At 34.1% G+C, this 16,404-nt stretch overlaps 1 protein-coding gene across 20 annotated transcripts in view; it reads left to right on the top strand.

Annotated features, from left to right (window-relative positions):
• b3galt1b (UDP-Gal:betaGlcNAc beta 1,3-galactosyltransferase, polypeptide 1b) overlaps positions 1–16,404 on the top strand; it is a 211,668-nt gene that overhangs the window by 126,037 nt on the left and 69,227 nt on the right. The window contains exon 4 of one of the 20 annotated variants that reach the window (XM_051119801.1): positions 14,066–14,263. The exons of the other annotated variants lie outside the window; for them this stretch is intronic. The gene's annotated coding sequence lies outside the window, so the exon portion shown is untranslated. The remainder of the gene's footprint in view (positions 1–14,065; positions 14,264–16,404) is intronic. 20 annotated transcript variants of the gene reach the window in all.

Genomic DNA, 16,404 nt, shown 5'->3' with positions numbered 1-16,404 from the left:
GAAACATGTTAGCAACATGCTACTAACTTGGTAACCATGCTAAAAACATGCTAGTAACATGCTAATCATGCTAGTAACATGGCAATCATGTTAACAACATGCTAGTAATATGCTAATCATGCTAGAAATATGTTAACAAGCTAGTAACATGTTAGCTACGTTAAAAACATGCTACTAACATGCTAATCATGCACGAAACATGCTATCAACATGCTAAGCAGGCTAGAAACATGCTAGTAACTTGCTAATCATGCTAACAACATTCTAGTAATTTGTCAATTATGCTAACAACATTTAATCAGCCTATAAAAATACAAGCAACAAGCTAATCATGCTAAAACATGTTAACAACATGTTAAATCATGTAAGCAATGTGTTAAATCATGCTAACTTTTACAAGTATGAAAGCAGCTTTCTCAAGCCAACTTAAAGTTTGTTCTCAAACTTTACTCATCTAGTTATTTCTGGAACACCAAAAGATGAGATCGTTTAAAAATGAAGTCTATGAAGTCTGGCATCAGTGGAAAAAAGTTTACATTTTGCTTGCAAACAAGTTTACATTTTATAACCTTACATTTTATAATGTTTTTAAAAACATATATTATTTTCAAAAGCATTTTGCATTTAAACATAATAATACATTAAAATGCATATATTTTCATTCCTTTAATGACCTAGATTTTTCATCTGGAACATCGTGAATCTCTAGTGTGTCATTTGAATGTTTTTTTATTCACTGAACAAATGGCAGTAGGCTTTAGGATTTATATGTGTATATAAATACTCGTTTCCACACAAGAGCAGCTGATCATCTGTAACAGGCAGTTTGACTGTGTAGGCGAAAACATCCTGCACCTGTATAGTTTGGTTTTTGAACGTCGCTGGCGATGTTAAAAACCAAACCTACGGTTCTGCAGTCGTGCGATACGCAGCAGACCTGTGCTGGGTCAGCCTGAGCTCCTGGATACTGCAGGTCAATGTCAGACTGGAGGCAATAAATAGAGCGTGTGGAAGAGGAGGGACGGCTGTGTTTGTGTAAAACAGCTCTCACTTTTTCCCAAATCATTTAGTGTGTCTAAACACCATCAAGACGCATTTTCCCCAAGCTTTTGTTGTTTCCTTTTTGTTTCAGATCAGCTGTCTAGTCATCCAACAGTCACACAGTTAATTAGTGATGTTGACTATGTATTACGTTTTTCTAGACTGCTTAAAATGTAATGCATTAGTGTTTTAAAGAGTATCTCACGGAGTGTTTTAGTGTGGTGATGCAGCTAAAGAGCTTAAAGGGGAAGTCACTCCCTCGTCATCCATGTCTTTCTTTCTTCAGTCATAAAGAAATTGTTTTTTGGGGCAAACATTGATTGAATGAATTTACCAGAATTTGAAGAAAAACATTCAGAATTTTACTGTGAACTCAAACAGAACCTCCTGAAGTTTGGATTTTTTTAATTTAGAAAGCTTTTTTCTAAATTTTGTCTACATCTAACATTGCCTCAGCAAGTTATTCAGTGAAAACAGGTGTATTTTATTTAATTGACAATGTTGATGTGTCCAAAAAAAGTTAATGGAATAAACAAAAAGATTATTATATAATAATAGAACACTGAAGCAAATGTGACCACCATTTGAACTAGTGTTCAAAAGTTTGTGGTTAGTAAGATATTTTCTTCAAGGAAATGAATACTTTTATTCAGCAAGGACACATCAAACTGATACAAAGTGGATATAAAGAGTTTTATGTTACAAAAGATTTCCATTTCATATAAATGCCATTTTTTCAAACTTTATGTTCAATCAAAGTTCAATCGAGTTTGAACTTCCAAAATGCAGTTTAAATGCGCCTTTAAACGATCCCAAATGTGGTTGTAAACGATCGCAGCTGAGTAAGAAGGGTCTTATCTAACGAAACGATTGGTTATTTTAATTTAAAAAATGCAATTTTAAATACTTTTTAATCTCAAATGCTCGTCTTGTCTTGCTCTGCCTGAACTCTGTGTATTCTGGCTCAAGACAGTTAGGGTATGTCAAAAAACTACAATCGTATTTTCTCCCTAAACTTCAAAAATCATTTCAAAATCACCCTACATCGCTGCAGAAGTACTGACACAGTCTTTGCAAAGTGAACATGCAAAGAAGATCAAACACCCTTAAAGGGGTCATTGGATGCAAAGTTCACTTTTACATGCTGTTTGAACATTAATGTGTGTTGGGAGTGTATGTACACATCTACCCTATAATGACAAAAATCCATGCAGTGGTTTTTAATTAATCTGTAAAAATAATATCACCCTTTTCAAATAGAGCCATTCTCAGATGTCTGTTGGTGTGGTGTCACACGATAGTTGATTGACATGAACGTCTTACCTCAGATCAGCTGTAACAGTCCGACCTCCATTGTTTCGACGCCGGAGCAGGGATGTAAGTTAGACAAGAATATGGCATCCGATATTAGATAAGAATATGGCATAAGTTAGACAAGAATATGGCACCCGATGACCCCTTTAACAAAAAAGGTAAAACAGCGATATAGGACGATTTTGAAGTTGAGGGAGAACATGAGATGGGAGTTTTTCGACATACCCTAACTGTCATGAACCGAAAAAAAAAAAATAGAGTTCAGGCAGAACTAGACAAGATGAGCATTTGACATTAAAAAGTATATAAATTGTATTATTTTTATGAAAATAACCAATCATTTCGCTAGATAAGACCCTTCTTTCTCTGCTGGGATCGTTTTACAACCGCATTTGGGATCGTTTGAAGCCGCATTTAAACTGCATTTTGGAAGATCAAACTTGGGGCACCATATAAGTCCACTGTATGGAGAAAAACGCTGAAATCTTTTCCTCAAAAAACATAATTTCTTTACGACTGAAGAAAGAAAGGCATGAACATCTTGGATGAGGGGGTGAGTACATTATATGTGAATCTTTATTTTGGAAGTGAACTTCTCCTTTAACACTGATAATAAGAAGAAATGTTTCTTGAGTAGCAAATCAGCATATAAGAATGCTTTCTAAAGGATCATGTGACATTGAAGTCTGAAGAAATGATGCAGAAAATTCAGCTTTGCATCACAGGAATAAATTACATTTTACAATATATTCAAATAGAAAATGGTCATTTTAAATCGCAATAATATTTCACAATATTGCCGTTAATACTGTATTTATAGTCAAATAAATGCAGCATATTAGATTATTTCATAGGTAATATATGCTTGTTTTGCTGTATTGCGGACAGCTGGAGAAAGTTGCTGATGAAACCTATAGGCTAAATGATGCTGGGTTCATTTGGTTCGCGTGCACAGGTGCAGCGGATGCATTTCTCAAGGAGAACATAACATGTTTCTTCAACACAAGCTGAAGTCACAGATCCGTGCCAATTTATGGTTGTTTGACAAATTGAAGTTGCTTTGAAATTGCACAGAAAAGGTCACTGAATGATTGTGTCGGTTCCTCCTCAGGCTGTGGTGTGGCATCTGCGCGAGCCGTCTGAGATTTCATGCCGCACACGTTTGAGTCTTACGGATATGGAGATGCTGTTTTCTCTGCCTGTACTCATGTCAGATTGCAGTTTTTGGCTCTTTTGTCTGCATTTGAATGTGAGTTGACACCAGAGCTCTGGTCTCCTCTCTCTCCTGTGCATAAATCACAGTTTTAAGCCAACAATAAGGTGAAACATTGATTTTGTTGTAGCAGGTTGAATGTGGGGTGTTTCTTCAGAAGGGAGGATGAATGGATCTGCTGCAGATCATGGCAGAGCTGTTCACTGATCTTCTACTGCTGTCTCTCTTCATCTCTCTCTCTCTCCATGGTGTCAGATGATAATTCCCAGGGTAATTTGGTCATTTCTTTTTTCTCCTCTCCTCTCATCCCGTCCTCTTCTCTAGTCGTGTCCTCTTCTCTCATCTTGTCTAGTCTCATTTCGCCTCATCTTCTCTCATCTCCTCCTATTTTCTCTTCTCTCATGTTTGGCAAAAATATTAGCTAAGCTTAAAACTATCTTTCTGAAGAAAATTAGATACTCTGTAAATGGAGTGAATACATAACTTGCTTAAAGATGTGCACATTTTTGTGGGAACTGTAATATATTTTTGTCAGGATTAATAGAAAGAACTGCATTTATTTGGAATATTTAATATTTATTATGGAATATTTGCTTTAAATTTGGAATTTTTGTAACATTGTAACATTCTACTATCACTTTTGATCACTTGCATTCCTGCTAAATAAAAATATTATTTACTTTAAAAAAAGTGAGACCAGACTTTTTACTTTTCATTTTTTTACTTTCACTTCTACTTTTGCTGTAATTTTTTTTTGGATCAGTGACTTTCTGACTATTTAAAATTTCATATTTATTTTAAAAGTTAACTTTAATGTAAAAATAAAAAGAAGCTGTGATATACCCCCTTAAGATTGCTGAGCAAAACTGCTCCAGTCTATTCAGGCTGCAAGTGAACTCTTCAAATGATTCAGAACGAATCACTAACTGATTCATTTCACTAACCTGTGTGACTAGGGTTGGAAATCGTTTGAATGTTATCAATTCCAATTCCGATTCTTTTCTATTCCCAGAGTTCTAAACTGAGTTTGTTTTGCTCTCAAGATTCTGAAGAAAAAAATTAGACAACTAAATAAAATCACTTGTCATTTATGAGTGAATGATTCAATGACTCACTCAGAATGTACTTGTTTCATTACTGGATGAATCAGCATTTGTGAACGAATCTCTTGAATGATTTAAGACATTTTAACAACCCCTTTTCTCCACCTACTGGTGTAACAATGTAATCGATAAATCTTTATTTGAAGTTTATCTTTTTAATTTATTTATCATTGTAATTTAGGAATAGAATCGTGTTGGTGTTTCAATAGTGTTTGCAGTTTTTCTTGTTATGTCTGTTCTGACTTGTTATAAGTCAGAAAAGACAAGGAGGCAGCTTCCCGCAATGCAAAGTCAATGGAGAGCGTTGGATTGTTTTCTGATTATGACGCGTGTCCCTCTGTTTCTGATTTATAACAAAAAGCAGAACAATGTCTAAAAGCTGCTATGTGACAAGGTGTACAGTAAACAAGCTAAATAACCCAGAACTACATTTTTATAAACTGTCGACCCAAAAAAACGAGCGTTTAAGGACAAAAGCTCATTGTGGCATATTACACTAAGAACTACGCCCACTGGAGGGAAACTTTATTGCGACAGGAAACAATCATTATTTTTAACCATTTCAAAGGATTATTTCACCACCCTATGTAAACCTGAGATAAAGAGATAGATTGAGAAACTAAATTTTGTTGGTCTATGTCAGTGCTCCTTTTCCTTAGCTTTCTTTTGCTGGAGAAATTATCCAACTGAATGGGTCAACGTGAAATACAGTACCCTAACATCTACAACTATTTGTGTCCTTAAACGCCAATTTTTTGAGGTTGACAGCTTATAAAAACGTAGTTCTGGGGTTTTTTAGCTTGTTTACTGTACACTTTGTCACATAGCAGCTTTTAGACATTGTTCTGTTTTTTGTTATAAGTCAGAAAAGACAAGGAGGCAGCTTCCCGCAATGCAAAGTCAATGGAGAGCATTGGATTGTTTTCAGATTATGACGCGTGTCCCTCTGTTTCTGACTTACCACAATGTCTAAAAGCTGCTATGTGACAAGGTGTACAGTAAACAAGCTAAAAAAACCCAGAACAACATTTTTATAAGCTGTCAACCCAAAAAAAAAACAAAAAAACAAGCGTATAAGGACAAAAGCTCATCGTGGCATATTACGCTAAGAACTACGCTCGCTGGAGAAAACTCAATCGCGACAGAAAAAAAAATCATCAGTTCTGGGTTTTTTAGCTTGTTTACTATACACCTTGTCACATAGCAGCTTTTCGACATTATTCTGTTTTTTGTTATAAATCAGAAATGACAAGGAGGCAGCTTCCCGCAATGCAAAGTCAATGACGAGCGTCGTATTGTTTTCCTCCCAGTGTGGGCGTGGCCTAAATGCACTCTGTCTCTATAGTCTGTTGCCACGTCACAAATTGTGACGTCAACACACTGGAGAAACCCGGAAGATTAAAATAGTGGCAAAAATTAACCAGTTTTCTTCAACAGTTAAAATTATCCAATGCTAACATTATCATCTATGATGTGCAACACAAACAGTAGTCTGGGGTTTCATGAACCCTTAAACAGGAAAGTTACAGAATCACTAAAGCAAACCTCACATGTGAGAAAACCAAATTCTGCTGTAAAGCAGCTCTAACAAGACAGTTGTGTCATTATTCAGCTCAAGTCAGTTCAGTGTTGATTCTGCTCATCCGGTCTCCTCTTGTCTCAGTATAACCTCAGTTTATACGCTATGCACCGTTCACACTGTGTTGTCTGCAGAAGCATCTGTCTGAAACACACACTCCTCCCACTCACAGTAAGCTATTGTTGAGTGAGGATAGACCTTCAGTGTCCTCGTGTGCAGCTCTCTGTCACCTCCTCTTGCATGTGCTCTGCATGCGTGTGACAGAGAGAAAGAGAGAGTGCTTGTTTCCTCCAGGGTTTTGTCTTGTAAGATGCCCCAAATGCAGAAGCGCGGCTCTCTACCCCAGGCCTTGGTGCAGTTGGTTTGGCCATCTGCTCAGGAAACACTCTTTATCAATCAAAAGCAACAAGAAACTGCTGTGAAGATTGTTCGACCACTCATACTCAACTTAGAGGCTGTGGGAGGTTCATAGAAATAAAGTCAAATAATCAAGGCAACACACTGCAAAAAATGATTCGCTTACTTAGGATTTGTGTTATGTTTTCTTTTACAAATATCCTAACATTCTCCTGGTAATATAACATTTGATATTGGCCTGGTTTCACAGACTGGTTTCCAGAATTAGACCATAGTTCAATTAGGAGATTTAAGTTATTACTGGTGTGCATGAGACAAAACAAAGCCACTGATTTATTTTAAAATCAGTCAGTGCAAGTTTACTTCAGTTTAAACAGCTCAGACTTAAGCCTTATCTGTGAAACTGAGGGGTTAAGTCTTGATCTTTATTTTATTTTATTTTATTTTATTTTATTTTATTTTATTTTATTTTATTTTATTTATTTTATTTGTTTTATTTTTATTTATTATTTTATTTTGTTATTTTATTTATTTATTTTTACACCATTTATTTATACACCATTAAGAAAATTATTACTGTATTTTATTTGTTTTATTTTTATTTATTAATTTATTTCATTTTATTTTGCAGTACACTGTTTAAAATGAACAATATAACAACAGAAAAAACTGTTTTATCTATATTTATTTATACTAAAATATTTTAATGCATGAAAAATGCCACTTATAGACATCCATCAAGTTTCTGAGTGAGACTGAACAGTTTTGTGATTCAATTGATTCATGTAAAAGGATAGTTTGAAGTGATTCATGGGAACGAATCAAATTTGACAGTTCATATAATGTTTTTGCTCTCGTTTTAGAACAGAGATGCTATTAAAACACCAATAAGAAAATTATTATTTTATTTTATTGTATTTTATTTTTGCAGTGCACTGTTTAAAGTGAACCGATATAACAACACATAGTAATAAATAGCAGTTTTATCTATATTTATTTATACCAAAATATTTTAATGCATGAAAAATGCCACTTATAGACATTCATCAACAGTTTTTGAGTGAGACTGAACAGTTTTGTGATTCAGTTGATTCATCTAAGAGGACAGTTTGAAGTGATTCATGGGAATGAATCAAATTTTCCAGTTCATATAATGTTTTTGCTCTCATTTTAGAGCAGAGATACTATTAAAACACCATTAAAACACCATAATGGAATTAAAGGAAGCACATTAAAAGTGATATTCAGTGTTGCCTTATTTTTTTTATATAGTCAACTAAATTATAGCAAATATATTGTGAATTTTACAGTATATTACCCAGTCCTAGTATGTGCAACAGGAAATATATATCTTCATACGAGTAAAATATGTGCAAATTTACCTGTGCATGTTTGGATGTTTTTGTGTTTTGATGTGTTGGAGTAATTTCTCACTAATAGTCTTCCACAGCAGTGCAGCAAGGTCCCTGATAATGAAGTGACACTTATGTGTCCTTCAGCGACATTAGCAAGTCTGTACATAAATATTTTGAACAGCATTTGTGCAAAATGTTCTGCAGCAGAAGCATTAAAAAACACAGAGATGCTCGTGTCACAAGTTCATCTTAAAATAGCAGAGAAAATGAAAGGTTCTGTACAGGTTGAGAAAAATATTGCGGTCCAAAAGTCTGAGAGCCAATAAAAATGCTTCTGCTTCCCATTTTTTTTAATTTAATAGAATGAACATGAATTTCAGATTACCTTAATAGGTTGTTTCCTGTAATAACAGCAGCACTGGAGCTACATCAATAAAATCATGATGCTTGTGTTCTCCAAAGAAATGTTGATCCAAAAAGCCTCTTAAACTTCATCTGATCATCTGTACAAAGAGTCACATGATCAGTGACGCTCATCTACTTACATTTGACTAGTAACCTTGTTTGAAATCATCAGGTTTGCAGTATATTAGAAACTAAAGGTCAGATTTGCAGACTTTTTGGCTTCGTTGTAAGTGGACATATAAGGGGGAAAGAGCCGGGAAATGAGAGAAGTTGAGTGTGTGAAAGAGAAAGAAACTAAGGCTGAAAGAGGAGTCATTTGTCATCTGCTCGTGTCCTTAAAGTCGACACTGAGAAACAGATTTCATCGCACATATACGGTCACTGCATCTCGGCTGAATTAGTCTCTCTGTTGCCAAATGGATTATCGAAATGAAGTGCACTGGATTCTCTCATATACACCCAGTTCTTGATTTTATTCTGAGTATTAAGATATTTTCTATCCGCAAATTCTCACACAAATATAATTTTGCATCGAGACATTGTTTAGTACATCTATTAAGCTGTGTTTCTCATGAAGCCTGTCGGCTGGTGATTTCAGGTTTTACTCTCCTTGCTGACATTTATTCCTCACAATGTAGGCAAAACCTGCTTTGACGTCTCACTTTTGACACATTGTGTGGACAGCCGTATGAGGCAAGATTTGTTCAGACAGGCAGCAAAAATCAGATTTTCTGGCATATTTGATTCAGATCTGTTTAGGGTTTTTTGTAGTCTGAACTGGGGTTCAGGTGTCTGAGGGAATTGTAGGGGGTTTGGGCCAATATTTAATTTAAACAGAAAAAAAGTATTATTAAAATAATAACAATAAAGCACTAAAAATATATGAAAATTAAATATTTTATTTACAGTGCACAGCATAAATGAGCACATCCCCTTTTTCAATAAATATAAAAGATGTATTTTCTTAATAATCTCTAATATAATTCATGGAATAATGGCAAATTCAAATATATATGCCAATATTTTCTTTAAAATAAGTAAATTAGCCAATTTTGTTTAAATGAAGGATTGCAGAAATGACTACACAATAGATTTAATTCCGCAAATGTATAATATTCTGGTACTTAGAATGTCCTCCAAACTTTTAAGTATACTGCTCTGACCCTTCTTGGCACTGAGTGTACAAGTTCATGACAAAATGTCACATTGTCCTGTTTAACTCCTGGAGGATGACCTCCTTAAATGCCCTGGTCTTTAATGGGTAGTTTTGCTCAGCTCGTCTTTACAGAATCACCCACAGCTGCTCAAGAGCATTAAGATTGAGTGAAATGCATGTCCACTGAAGGATTTTCACCTTGGGATTATGAATATCTTGTGGTTTTTTTTGTATTACATCACACAGTGGTGTGTGAATTCATGACAGCATTGATAAAGCACAACTTCCTCACACCTTCAGCACTCATACATCCCTATATAAGAGTTTACTACCACTAAAAGTCACTGTGGAAACCAGGCATTTGTCATTGTACTCCTCCTCTAACAACACCAGAACATCTTGCATGCTTTTGGATCCGAAATGATTGACTTGGTCTCTTGAGACAAGAGTATTCCCATTATTTTGTAAATATGGGCCTTGGAAGAGGTTAAATGAATTTATTGTGCTTTGGCTACAGTAGGTAATTCTAGTGGTGACAACAACCATGCATGTCACTTCTGGAAGCTGTGTCATACTCTTACATGGTATTTTTCTCCTCTCTTTCTAGCAAAAACTCACTCATCACTAAATGAAAACTTAAAGTGAAGACCTGATTATTTCAGGAGACTTCACAAATCCATTGTTTTTGAATGTCAGTGGTACGTCTGCAATATTTTCACACTTAAAACGACAATTCGGTATTCCTCTTGTACCATTGTCCTCTTTTATGCTAAGAAATAAATCTCCTGGCAGTTTTCTCTTAAGTGGCTCCATTGTTGCCAGTATTAAGTCTGAGTATGATTCAGTAGGCTATATAACACTTTTAATGGTCAGGAAATTACTTGTCTTAAAAGTTTTGGTTCAATATACATACCTGTTAAGAAAAAATGGCCTTATTTAGTAACTTTCAGGAGGGTGTACTCATTTTTGCAACACAATATTTTATTACTTTGATAAGAAAATCTTGTTTTCCTAAATAATTTTAACATTCTTCTTTAGTAATTGATCAAGCTGGCTTGTTGGAACAATATATCTCCAAAGAACCCTAATATGTCTTCTAAGTAAAGCGTAACTGGTACATTTGTTAGCGTTAGGGTTAGGTTTTAGTTTTAGAGGGGGTGTACTCATTTATGAAAACAATTAACATGCAATTAACATGAGTGTTTAAACTATTGAAATATTAACTTGAAATCGCAGAGATTCGTTATTGATTTATGTTAGTTTCACATTCTTCAAACCACAATCAGATGCATTTATGAGGGAAAGTCTGCATTGTATTTACATGCAATAGATTAAAACAATCATGCATTTTGCACCAGCATATCTTTCTGGAGGCAATCTCTATTCATAAACCAAATAGGTCACTAAGATCCATTAATCTTGGCCTCCTCTGTGTTCCTAGATCGTGGTTCCATTGTAGAGGTGATCAAGCCTTTGTTGTTGCCGGTCCCAGTCTACAGAACAAATTACCAGCTTCTATTAGAGCTGCGCCCTCTTTGCCAATTTTTAAATACCTGCTTTTAAAGCTGTTTTGTTAGTAGCTTTTATCTAGCCATGTCAGCTGTATTGTTATTTGTTTTATTTTAGTTGTATTCTACAGCACTTTGGATCAGCCGGTAGTTGTGGGAAAGCACTTTATAAATAGAATAGAATATAAATGTTGTAGTGTTTTTAACTTGACGTTATATAAAATGATTACGTTCTAAAGATTCTATTTGTATGCAGTGTGCACAAATCCAACAAATTTTTCCTGAAGTTCCTCTATGTTGTGCCAGTAAGTGTTCTGTAGAAATACATTATGATGATTTGCACTGTGAGAAAGGTTTCCAAGTCCTGAGCTTGTATTAATAGGAAGTGAATGTAAAAATTGACGTCTTTCATTCAATACGGCCAGACTCGCAAAAGCCTTTAGACAGGCGGGCAGCCTGCTGTGGGCTGTATTAGATTTGGACCGCAGACAGCAGGTAGCAGAACAAACTCTGCACTCTTTGATTAGACTGGATCTAAATTTGCACTAATAAATCACACCCCTGAATGTGATTGTATGGTTTTCTCTCCATTTTGTAAGAAATCAAATTACTGTGGGATTTTATTGAGCTATAACAGAATCGTAAAAGAGTGAGGCCTCATTCTGCTTCTGGTCTAAACTCAAGCTTGATTTCATCTGCCTCCTGTTTGCGTTATCAATGAGACATGAGACAGTGAGAAAATAGAGCTGTATGATGAATATGGATGGCATTATTAGCTTAGATCAGGAATTCGCAATATGTCTTGTCATCAAAACCCTTTTGAACTAAAATGTTTACTTGAAAACACCCTGAGATTTTAAATTAATATTTAAATAACACATACACAAGTTCATAGTTCTCTGATGTCTGTTAATAGCCACATGACATGCAGGTAAACAAATTCAATATTTAAAATGTTTGTTTTATGTTAAGTGTTTTTATTTCTTTACTTACTGATTACGTTACTTATTTCTCTGAATTTTTCATTTATACTTCTCGCAATTCTCAGGATTTTTTTTTTCGAGATATAAGTTAGAATTGTAAATAAATATATTTTATAAACTCTGTCTGGATTATAAAATATATAACCCCTGAAAAAAGAAGAAAATAATAATAATTTATAAATAAATATTTTGAATTCTATTCTTTGTTCTCATAGTTTTTGTCTCGGAATTCTGAGTTTACATCTCACAGTTTTGAGTTTATTTCGCACAATTCTGAATACGGAACTTGGAATCCTGAGATTATGTCTTGCAATTTTGAATTTACATCTCGCAATTTTGAGTTTATTTCTCACAATACTAAAAGAATGACTTGGAATTCTGAGATTATGTCTTGAAATTTTGAATTGACGTCTCATAATTCTGAGTTAATTTCTCACAATACTGAGTTTATAATTTGGAATTCTGAGTTTACATTTCACTATTTTGAGTTTAGTTCTCAAAATTCTAAATCTATGACTTGGAATTCTGAGTTTACGTCTCAAAATTTGTATTTTATTTCTCACAATTCTGAATTTATAACTTGGAATCCTGAGATTATGTCTCGCAATTTTAAAATTACGTCTCGTAATTCTGAGTTTATTTCTCACAATACTGAGTTTATGACTTGGAATCGTAAGTTTATGTCTCACAATTTTGAGTTTATTTCTCGCAATTACGAATTTATGTCTTGGAATTCTGGGATTATGTCTAGCAATTTTGAATTTATGTCTCGCAATTCTGATTTTATTTCTCACAATACTGAGTTTATGACTTGGAATTTAGAGTTTACCTCTTGCAATTTAGAATTTATTTCTCACAATTCTGAAAGAATGACTTGGAATTCTGAGATCATATCTCACAATTTTGAATAGACATCTCATAATTCTGAGTTAATTTCTCACAATACTGTGTTTATGATTTGGAATTCTGAGTTTATTTCTTAAAATTCTAAATTTATGACTTGGAATTCTGAGTTTACATCTTACAATTTTGAGTTTATTTCTCACTATTTCTCACTATTCTGAATTCGGAACTTGGAATCCTGAGATTATGTCTCACAATTTTGAATTTACGTCTCGTAATTCTGAGTTTATTTCTCACAATACTGAGTTTATGACTTGGAATTGTAAGTTTACATCTCACAATTTTGAGTTTATTTCTCACAATTCTAAATTTACGACTTGGAATTCAGAGTTTACATCTCATAATTCTGAGTTTATTTCTCACAATTCCAAAAGAATGACTTGGAATTCTGAGATTGTGTCTCGCAATTTTGAACTTTTGTCTCATAATTCTGAGTTAATTTCTCATAATACTCACAATACTAATATTCAGTTTATGATTTAGAATTCTGAGTTTACATCTCACAATTTAGAGTTTATTTCTTGCAATTCCGAATTTATGACTTGGAATTTTGGGATTATGTCTCACGATTTTGAATTTACTACTTGGTATTCTGAGTTTACATCTCACAATTATGAGTTTGTTTCTCACAATTCATCAATTCTAATATAATATGAAAATTTTAAGAAAATACATCTGAATTTGTGAAATAAAATGCTGCAGTAGTCATTGGAAACAGGCTTATATATATATATATATATATATGGGATATTTTTCTGTTACACTGTTAGAAAAAAATTTAAAAATTGTACATCTTGTAACTGTAAGAGGGTACAGCATCTTGTCATTGAGGCAGTACTCACAAAAGGACACACTTGTACCTTTTTTAAACCTAAAGAGTGCATATTAAAACCTAAGAGAAGTAATATGTAGCCTTAAGGTAGTAATATGTACTTTTACAGAGGTAAAGAAGGTACAAAGGTGTCCTTTTATGAGTACTGCCCCAATGACGAGCTCTTGTACCCCTAAAGGTAGAATTTTTGCATATTTTTTCTGAGAGAAATATCTGAGAAGATAGATACTTAAGCAGAGGTCTAACAGATGCATAGAAGGACTAGTCAAGATATTATAGAGATCTCATATATGTTTTTTTCTTTCCTATGGGCTAGGATTTTACTAAATGAGTCACTAATTGTTCCTGCCCACCAGTCCTGCACTGCATAATGATTTATGAAAGAAAGGCTGTATGCATGAAGTAGGCTGAGGGAAATCATGCAAGATTTAGCACGTTTCTTCGATGACCTCCATGTGGAAGAGTGCCAGTGAATTCCTCTGGGCTTTTGTGCTGTGGTGTTCGTACAGTGAAGGTGAGTGTAAATACACCCTCCATCACAATTCCAGATAGCAGATACTACAGCAAGGTCACGGGAGAACAAGGATCTGCTCTTCATTGACAGAAAACTCTCCCGATAAAAGCCATGGCTCAAGAGCAGTAGGTGGAGGACCTGGGGCCTTAGATTTCACAGTGTTCAGACTAAAAGTCAGTGTAATAAGAAACCCCTGGAGACTGTGTGAATAGAATATTATTTGGAGAGTACTTAAATGGAGAACCATAATTTCAGTTCTGAGAATTTTCCTATTAAGCATATCGCATAGCCTCATGATTGCACTTTTTGAAGCTACTTTTGTTAATGTTATTAATCCTTTAGGATTCACAGCATGCATTTTCTTTTTTTTTTTTTTATTTGTTCAGTGTGATTGACTATATAGTCTCTGTGTGTGTGTTTGTGCATGGGTCATTGACATGTAAGGTTTTTCGACAGGCCGATTTAAAAATACAAAAAAATATTAATATTTCTTGTAATTGTATAAACATTAAGAATGTTGTGTACACATAAATTCATATTACAATTTAAAATTAAGTGATTTAAGTGTTTTTTCATCTCGATGAATTGGCCATAGCCTTAAAAAAAATGTCATGTGGTGCAATCATGATTTATATTGAAATGAATTCATTTCCTTAACATGTTTAACATTTTCTTTAGACGTTCTCAGTAATTAAAATGTTTAGAATAAAGTATTTCAATTTATTAGGGGTTTTTGTACATAATGGTCTCGTATTTTTGTTTATAATTTCAGAGTTGCCTTCTTAAATGTGGTTAGCAGACTTATTTTCCTGTAAATTGCATAAAACTGATAAAAATATTTTTAAAATACAATTCACTTAGACATGCTGTAGCAGTGATTTATATTTCAACCACAGAAATAAGATATTTTATTTTTATTTTAATTCAGTTATTCCTATTATTGGTCGCACCACATGATGAGTGGTTGCTCCAAAAGACACAAAGGCCTTATATCATTAAAAATCTATTTATGTGTGAAAAGTGCAGCACATGGCATTAACTGCAAGTATTTCTATAGCCCCAGTTATTTCTGAACTTTGCCCAATCTTGGCTGCTCAGCTGACCCTTTGCCACTTGAAGGCGCTACAGTGATCTGTCAGGACATATTAAAGAACCACAAAACAGTATTTGTTGTTTGAAGTTCTTTTAAAATTTGAACACGTAGACTTTTATTCATACCAAAAGTAACCAGCTCTTGTGTGTAGGCGCGTTGTCAGTGTCCTCTTTGCTCTTTGATGTATTTTTTACTGCATGAGAAGATGATGTGTGGCATAAAAGTGCCATGTTTTGTCGGTCATAGCAACAGTAACTAAGGGGGGGGGGGCGGGTCATTGCGAAGGGTCAGTTTAGAGGTTGCGGGAGGTTGCTGGCTGACGATTTACGATGGAGTTGGAGTTTATGCTTAACTACAGGATCATAATTAACATGCTGCCTATGGCGAGCATTTATTTTACTTTGCTTGGCAGTGGAATCTGGTAAAATAGATTAAAATAGTTATTAATAAATAATAAATTGCTAATAAATGCATAATTACCAAACTAATATTATATGCTCTAAATTAATTCTGTCCATTTTTTTCTCACATATTGTACAGAGATTAAACATAAATGGTCTGAAATGACCTAAATTGCATAAAAATCTGTTTCAGATGATACTAAAATAAAGTATTTTATGTATATAAACCATTAATTGAATATAAAAGCACAAAAATTGCCAATCTGGGACATATATCTAAAATGGAAAACACTCAGCAGTGGTCGCACCACATGGTATTTGGTCGCACCACATGATATTTCAAATTCAGGTAAAATTTACAAGCACAGAATTGGCCACCTAAACAAAACAATCTGGCTTCCCACAAAAGGTTATTATGAAATTTAGAATAAAAATAAATAATTGTGAAATAACTTAGTATTCATTGTTTTTTCAGGTCATACCACATGATATCCAAATGTGGTAACTGCATGCCAGCCGTTAAAAAGGTTATTTTAAAAAGGTTAGTTAAAAACCTGCTTGATGCTTCCATGGGTCTTTGACAAATTGGTGAGATGCAAAGTCCTATCTTTGAATGGATTTCAACATAAAACATAAGCAGATGTCAG

This window comes from Labeo rohita, chromosome 9, assembly GCF_022985175.1.
Source record: "Labeo rohita strain BAU-BD-2019 chromosome 9, IGBB_LRoh.1.0, whole genome shotgun sequence".
In the NCBI taxonomy this organism is placed as follows: domain Eukaryota; kingdom Metazoa; phylum Chordata; class Actinopteri; order Cypriniformes; family Cyprinidae; genus Labeo; species Labeo rohita.
This window is presented reverse-complemented; position numbering and strand designations above follow the sequence as displayed.